Source organism: Tupaia chinensis, unplaced genomic scaffold, assembly GCF_000334495.1.
Source record: "Tupaia chinensis unplaced genomic scaffold, TupChi_1.0 Scaffold000402_1, whole genome shotgun sequence".
In the NCBI taxonomy this organism is placed as follows: domain Eukaryota; kingdom Metazoa; phylum Chordata; class Mammalia; order Scandentia; family Tupaiidae; genus Tupaia; species Tupaia belangeri.
The window spans coordinates 343,580-350,852 of NW_006159904.1; the positions used below are offsets into that span (position 1 = coordinate 343,580).

The following is a 7,273-nucleotide window of genomic DNA, read 5'->3' on the forward strand; positions in this document are numbered from 1 at the left end:
TCAGCAGGATGTTCATGGTCCTTATAACTGAAAGGCTTCAGAGGCATCAGCTTGGGCACTTGCATAAAGTATAGGTTATTTAAAACATCAGTGTTTTAAATAAAGAGTTCAATCTAGAATTTAAAATGATAGGTAGGATTGATTCACAGCCACTGTTGGAAAGTAGAAATTAGACTGTAAATTCTGTGAGAACTGGAACCGTGTGTCTTTTATGTGTCTTTTATTTCCTGTTATAATCCCAATACCTGCCAGGGCTTTTTGTTTGTTTGTTTGTTTTTGTTTGTTTGTTTTGTTGAAAATGACAGCAACATACACAAATAATAATGGACAATAAAACTGGCTAACTGCATATAGTTCTTTCCATTTTATAATTGCCAGAGCCATGTATACTCACCACCCAAAGAGATACAGAGACATGAAGAAGGATTAAGAACCTCCCAATAGGGTGTGGTCGCATGGCAATCCCTACTCCTCCATTTTTCTATCATGTTGGGATTTGGGGAACACACACTAATGCACCCAGAATATTTTTCAAGCTGTTGGGGTGAGGAGTTGAACCACAATCAGCATGTAGGATTGGATCCCCTAGCTACTAGGTTATGGAGTTGGCCTATGTATATAGTTTTTATTTCCAGCCTAGAACCTTTCCATTTGTCCACTCTTCTGTACTCACAGCTCAACAGTAGGTCTGAAAATCTGTTAGCAAGAAAATAGCAATCATTATTTCACTTTCACTCTAAATATGTTTTAGAAAACCCTACACATACCAGCATAGATTGATATCAGGTTAAAAAATTTTTTTTAAAGATTTGCCAGAGGGTGCCTGTGCTTGGCAAAGAGAGAGAGAGAGAAAGAGAGAGAGAGAGACAGAGAGAGAGAGAGAGAAAGTGACAAAGCACCCCCATGGGGCATGGCCATGGTATATTCCCTTCTCATCTCTTTTCCCTTCCTGTTAGGATTTTGAGCATGCATGCATACATGCCTGGCATATTTTTCAAGCTGCTGGGTCTGGGAATTGAACTGCACAGTTGACCAAGTGAAATTCAGGTGCCTTAACTAGCAAGTCATGAACTGACTCCATTCAGACATTTAAAAAGTTATACAGGTGGGAACCAGCAGTTAGCGTAATGGCTATGTCCCTGGACTCCCACGTAGTCGACCGCGGTTTGCGTCCCAGACCCGGTGGCTTAGAACTCACGCTGGGCGCGTGTGCGTGCGTGCCCAAGATCCCAAGAGGAGAATGGAGGAGAAGGGATTGCGGCGTGACCATCCCCCCTGGGGGGTGATTTCTCGCTTTCTGTTTCTATGTCTCTCTCTGTCTGTCTGGCGAGCGGAAACGCCCTATAGCGAAAAAAACCTTTCCAAAAAAAAAAAGTTATACAGGGACCAGCAGTTAGTGTAATGGCTATGTCACTGCACTCCCATGTAGTCGACCTCAGTTCGAGTTCCGGACCCAATGGCTTAAAATTCACACCAGGCGCATGGGCATACGTGCCCAAGATCCCGAGAGGAGAAAGGAGGAGAAGGGATTGTGGCATGGCCATCCCCCATGGTGGGTGATTTCTTGCTTTCTGTCTCTGTCTGTCTGGCGAGCACACGTACCCTATAGCAAAAACTTCTCAAAAAAAAAAATAGTTATACAAATAAGTTAAATCAAAGATAGTATTAGGGGACAGATTTGGCCAGATTTAGAGGCATATTTTGGAGGTCATTGAAAAATCAGAATTTTGGAGAGTTTTATATGTTTATTTCTGTTCTAAAAAAGTTAGTGTTTAATAAAAGTACAATAATTCTGGGACCAGCAGTTGGCGTAATAGCTATGTCGCTGGATTCCAATGTAGTTGACCACAGTTCAAGCCCCAAACCTGGTCGCTTAAGTCACGCCAGGTGCATGTGCATGCGTGCCCAAGATCCCGAGAGGAGAATGGAGGAGAAGGGATTGCAACGTGGCCTTCCTGCCTGCAGGGGGTGATTTCTTGTTTTCTGTCTCTCTATCTCTTTCTGGTGAGTGCTTACGTCCTACAGCATAAAACTGTCAAAAAAAAAGAACAATAATTCCTATTTTGTATATATATACACACACACACACACACACACATATATACATACATACTACATAGGTATACACACTTATATGTGTGTATGTTTGTGTATTTAGAATATAATGATTTCAATTTCCAAATTATAAAAATAACAGGCAGTGCACATTTTTTCCCCAAAAGAAACCTAACAATGTTCAGAGAAAATTGCTGTGCGATTTTGTTTTTACACAATACAGGTTCCTGTCTTTTCCCCCCAAAATGCAGAATTTCAAAATGGAAAGTGAAGAGAAGGTGATGTATGGCTCACAGAAAACAAAATGATTAGTCTTCCGATTAATAATTTTAATAAACATTTAAATAAATACATTTAGAAACAGTTCTACCCTGGGATGCCCTTGGAACACATTGCTACAGATTATTAGTTCACTCACATGGGTGAAGTTGCCCTTTATTTCCCACACAGAAATCGTGGTTAATCAGAACACACCGTGGTTTATCAAGGTGAGAGGGAAGGCAGAGAACTGCACCTCGACGTATTTGGGAAGACATGCCCAGTCCTGCTCATCTTAGCCTCAGAATGTTTTCTCCTTTTCTCCCACTGGGTTCAATTCTTCTGGAGTGTTTTTCTATACTACTGCTGTGATCAGAAGTTTCTATATTGGCTGTTGCTTTTGACTTACCAACAAAGCAAATTTCTACTTTTATATTTTTGTATGTCTTCAGTAGGAAAGTCAAAGGCCCACTTTTTATAAAACAAAGAGAATTTAAACACAGCTCAGTATCTGCTTCTGGTGGAAGCAAACTATTGACCAGAGACTCAAAACAAGCAAATAGAAACAAAGAAAAGCTCTATTACTATTTTGATTTTCTCAGATATTGCTCAGAATATTCCCTAACTTTAAAATCCCATTTTAATTTATTTTTCTTTAATTGCCAGAGGGAATTCTGTGCTCACAGAGAGACAGAAAGGTAGAGAAAACACCCTCCAATGGAACATGGTCATGCCACAATCCCTTTTCCTTCATTTCTTGATCCCTTTGGGAATTTGGGGCACATAAGCACAGGCATGCACATAAACACACACACACACACACACACACACACACACCTGTTGTGTTTTTCAAGTCACCAGCAGGGCCAGGATTTGAACCATGGCTGACTATGTGGTTATTTAACTCCTAATGTACTGTTTCTAACCACTGTGCTACAGGGCTAGTCTCCAAATCTCATTAAAAAAAGTTTACATAATGTAAACTTCCATGAGAGATAGATAAAGAGGGAAATACCTCCAATACGGCTCTCACGCCATGATCCACTCCTGGCCTTAGCCAGCCAGGATCATCGGTGTGGCTGGTAGGCACAGAAGACCTCAGAACACGAACCCAGGATCTTCCACATAACTCCAGCATCACAGAGCATTGTGTTATCGTCGTACCACTGCTGTCATCCCCTAACCTCATTTTAAAGTACACGTTACTTCATGACTGTTTATTTGGACTTATTTTCATCGACTAGATACATTTCCAGGTTATCCTCCTAAAGAATTGGTATAACAACAAGCTGTTAAACTGATCTTGCTAACTCACTACCTTCCTTTTCCTCTCTCCAGCCTGAATGCAAACTTTTCATCTTCCTCCCGATTTAGCAACTGTTCTGCCAGCTTCATAAAAAAAAAAAAAAAAAAAAAAAAAATTGCAGCTTGTTCTGAATGAATTATCTTGTATTTAAAAGGCCAAGTAAGTCATAAGTCTAGTTACATATCTTCTATGCTAATTATATTTGTAAAAAATTCTCTCTGAAAATCTCTAGCTTTTGAAACATTTCTAATTTTAATAATGTACCTAATTTTATTCCCACTCAGAATTCTTAATCACTATATGTATGCTTGCTTTAAATACAAATACAATCTGAAGGAAAACACTCTAGAATCTATCAAAAAGTAATTTTACCAAGTTAAGGAAACTAGTGACAGAAATTATTTGTTTCTAATAATATTAAGAAGCAAAACTATGAACACACTATTACATAAATGATCTACTTTGTATTTGGTAGAAAGCAGATAAGCATCTCATTGTATTCCAATAGTGTTCATTTCTACAGAAAACAGGCATTGTCAGTCAGAAGACAAGAAACCAAGCCATCTATCTCAAATAAGGACTGACTTTGAGTGTTGATGAGGTACTGGCCAAGGAAGGAGGATTTCACAAACATTAGTGTCAGTCTGAAAGATGAATTCTTAAATTAAGCAAGAAAAGAATGAATTTGGCCACAAAATTCAACATACAACTTTAGTAACAAAAATGAAGCTTAAGCACAATTTACACGATTATTCAAGTCCAGCATTCCGCATATCTAAGTAAATCATGTATCTGTGAAATCAAATGATCGAAGTTTGATTAATTTACCAGTTAGCGGAATCCAATCTGGTCTTTCAGTTGTTCTGGTCCCACCTCTGGACTGAGGACTGACCCTAGAGATGGATGAGCATTTCTTTTCAACCAAGGAAATGTAATTTCTGGGTAAGTGTTCCTTGCCATTTATAAATGAGTCTTCTTTAAGAATCTTGAGGTGAAGTAATTGTATCTCGAGAACCTGCAGTGAACAGATGGTTTCATATCATTATTTACTGGTATATGTTATACCATATTATGGTATGAGAATAATTTAGGAGGGTACTAGAGCATATATATTAGGAAAAACAGATTGACCGTGATCTCTCTTAATGCTCTGGAACTGTTCTCAAATCCCAAACATTCTCTTCTGTGCTTACCAATATGATTGCCGCTAGCTACTAGTGAGTGTTTAAGTTAAACTAAATTAAAATTTCAGTTCTTCAGTGGCACTGGGTACATCACAAATGCTCAACAGCCAGGTGTGGCCAGTCATTCAACTATAATCAACTAATCTTATGACGCATTGATAACTACTTCATATTTGGCATATATTTCTGGTGCTTCTTATAAGGACATAAAAAATTTAAAATTCAACCTACTGGGGCTGGCAGGTGACATGGTGATGAGCCACGCTGGACTCCCACATGACAGACCATGGTTCAAGGCTCGGACCTGGTGGCTTGCTCTCTCACTTTCCCTCTCTCTCTCTCACTGTCCCTCTCTGGTCAGATATAAATAAATAACTAGTAGCATTAAAAATTATTAAAAACATTCAACCTACTAAACTTACTGTTTCATTCTTAGCTAATAAAATATATTATGAACATTTCTGAAGGATATTTTCTCTTAATTTTACATGGCTGCACAATATATAGTTATTCAGAATGTTGCTGTGTAATTGTCAATGTAGACTATTACTGTACTACATTCAACAAATTTCTTATTCAAGACATACAGGTTATTTTTTTTTCAACAGCACTGAGCAGTTCTATTAGCCATTCAGAATTGAAATTGAAAAGTGAACAGATATTCAGAATCTAACAGTTTGAAAGAAGCTACTATATACCCTTTTCACAAGGACCTTTTCAGAGCCAGTATAGTACTATTGATAGCCATTGACCCAGTACACCAAGTGCACTGAAGTAGAAAACACACCAATGAGAAAAAATAGCTACATTAGAGAGATGCCAGCACTTTAGAAAAAGAGTCAAACACTCAAGTGTTTCCCCTTGAGTCCCTAAAACAGCTGTCTGAATCTACTGTACAGTCCTACATCAGTTTCTAGAATACTTGTCAGGATGGGGAAATTGACCCTGGCCTGTACAGTCCTCAGATATTTAGAAAGGGGTGGAGGAGAAAGCCAGAGTTCAGAACAAGTTAGTCAGCCTCAGTCTCATCAGCAGGATCTTTGGAGTCTGTGCTCAGCTGCATTCTTCAACGTGCTTATCCTCCTCTCCCAAATGCTCTGTTTTGCAGCCATTGGTGAGACTCTGTTCTCTGTTAGCTTCTATTTTGCAGGTCAGTTCCTCTTGTGCCATTTTACTGAGGTTGTTCTCTATGGCTTTCTGAAGCACTTCTTTCTCATGCTCTCATTTCTCAGCTGCTGCAGGGCTTCAGCTCCTTGAGACTTGGGCCTTTCAGTTTCTAATTTCTTCTGCACTTCCTCCAGGGAACTTTGGGGGTGAGGAGGGAATGGAGGGAACTCTGGAACAGAGTCTTTGAACCAAGGGCTGAAAATCTGCTCAAAAGCCTGACCTGACACTTGCTTCTCAAGTTCTTTCACCTGAGTATCAGAAGCCATGGTGAATAGAAGACAAGGGACTGGCAGTGTATAATCTATGTAACCCACGGGTAAGGAACACCCTGCTTGGGTCCAGCCGCTTGTCTACACTCTGGGCACCAAAAGTGACACACAGGTTCTTTTAAATTTTATTTTTCTCTACGGGTAAAAGTCTATAGGTATATTTTTGAAATGATTTATGATTACTACTCTAAATCCTGGAACTCGAACGTATGGGTATTAATTCTTAAACATCTCTTTTAAGACTTGAGTGTGATGGATGAGAGTCATTGAATCTGCTCACTTATGGGACAGTTTTATGAAATGACCTCCAAGATTTCTGGATCTAAGAATTTTTTAATTAGAAAAACATGTGAACTACTGAAACGGACGCAAAAAAAAAAAAAAAAAGCCGGCCTAAATTTAAGAAAGCAATTTGAATACATCAGATTTCCTCTCCTACACTGGTAAGCACTGTGGTGATTTAGGGATTTGGGAGCGGAAGAGGGGGAAAGATATGACCACCAGGTGGCAGTAGCACACAATGCGCGGTCTTCGGGTGGCACTTCGACAGGTTTACAGTGCCAGGAAGCGATTAGGTGTGCGGGTGAAATCCCTAGACCACGAAAACTTCCAGAAACAATGGCGTGGGGCCACCACCCCAAAACGGAAAAAGTCAGAGGAACTATCTGAGACAAAAGACATCAAAGAAAGGAGGTTACTAAGCTAGGTGATGTTTCTCACCAGCAAGGAGTCTGGCTCAGAAAGCTTTGAAGCGCAGCAGCGACTTGAGCGCTTGTGTGACCCCAGGATTTGTCTTTCCTGAGACTAACAGTTGTTCGGGGCTGTTCCTGGGGTAAGCAAAGTAGGCAGGCACACTATGACTAAAATATGACTACTAGGGATATATTTTAAACAGTACGACATAGGGCCAAAAAAACAAATTTTTCTAGCAAGTTCCATCTTATTAGTCAGTCCTTTTTTTCTTTTTCTTTTTCTTTTTTCTCTTCTTTTCTTTCTTTCTTTCTTTTTTTTTTTTTTTTTTTTGAGAGGTTTTT

At 39.4% G+C, this 7,273-nt stretch overlaps 1 pseudogene; it reads right to left on the reverse strand.

The window, feature by feature from the left end:
- Positions 1-5,812: 5,812 nt before the first annotated feature.
- Positions 5,813-6,236, reverse strand: LOC102481699 (stathmin pseudogene; annotated as a pseudogene).
- Between the last annotated feature and the right edge of the window lie 1,037 nt (positions 6,237-7,273).